Here is a 1,248-nt window from a genome sequence, read left to right on the forward strand (position 1 = left end):
TATAGAAATGGAAACAATGTATCGAAGTCCGGGGGGGGATGGAAACACGCCCGGGAGTGAGCTGTAACCAGGGGCTGTAACCAGGGGCTGCAGGTGAGCAGTGAACGTTGTACAATGTAACAGTCTTTCACGCGATCACAGTTAGGGAAATGGGAGAGACACACCCATAAGGAGACTGAGAATTAGCCGGAGCCCAGTAAAGAGGGGGCTAAGCCTGCAGAACGTGGGGTCCCAGGACAGGAAGGGGGTGCGGTGGGCTGAAGAGTTGTCCCCCAAATTCCTGACTTGAACATTTCTGACATAACAAAGGGGGTATATTAATAGCTGCGCCCGGCCCTCATCCAACCCCCGCCCCCCGTCCCCAGCTGCCCCGGGGGGTACGGATCGCCCGTCTCCGTCTCTGGCACCTCCAGGAAAGACTTCATCTGATTCAATTTCATTATTTTCCAGAAATGATTCATTTTCTATGAAAATGTGCACGGGGTTTATTTCATTCCTGGAAATCATTACTTTGTCATGAAAAATTCCAAGGGTCCCGGCCCTCGGAGGATAAAATTAGCCGGCGGCTCCTCGAAGGCCAGGCCTGTGCCCTCTCCGTCTCTGGCACCTCCAGGAAAGACTTCATCTGATTCAATTTCATTATTTTCCAGAAATGATTCATTTTCTATGAAAATGTGCACGGGGTTTATTTCATTCCTGGAAATCATTACTTTGTCATGAAAAATTCCAAGGGTCCCGGCCCTCGGAGGATAAAATTAGCCGGCGGCTCCTCGAAGGCCAGGCCTGTGCCCTCTACGAGGAGATGCGCAGATCCACGTGGCAACGGCCGAGGTCCCCACCCTGGTCCCGATTCGGTGCCGTGAGGCCGCCTGTCTGCTCAGCTCTCGCCCGGTGAGCAAGCTCCTTCCTCAGACGTGCAGGCAGCTGGGCGCCCCGGCCGCGGGCTCTGTGCTGGGCACGTGGTTACAACGGAGACCCGAGCGTCTGCTCTCTCGCTCAGGGCCAGCTTCCCATGACGATTCTAAACGTCACTAAAGCCCGGCTGGCGTGGCTCAGTGGTGAGCATCCACCTAGGAACCAGGAGGTCAGGGTCCATTCCTGGTCGGGGCACAGGCCCAGGTTGTGGGCTCCATCCCCAGTGGGGGCGGTGCAGGAGGCAGCTGATCCCCGATTCTCTCTCATCATTGGTGTTTCTCTCTCCCTCTCCCTTCCTCTCTGAAATCAATAAAAATATATTAAAAAATAAAT

Source organism: Myotis davidii, unplaced genomic scaffold, assembly GCF_000327345.1.
Source record: "Myotis davidii unplaced genomic scaffold, ASM32734v1 scaffold845, whole genome shotgun sequence".
Taxonomy (NCBI): domain Eukaryota; kingdom Metazoa; phylum Chordata; class Mammalia; order Chiroptera; family Vespertilionidae; genus Myotis; species Myotis davidii.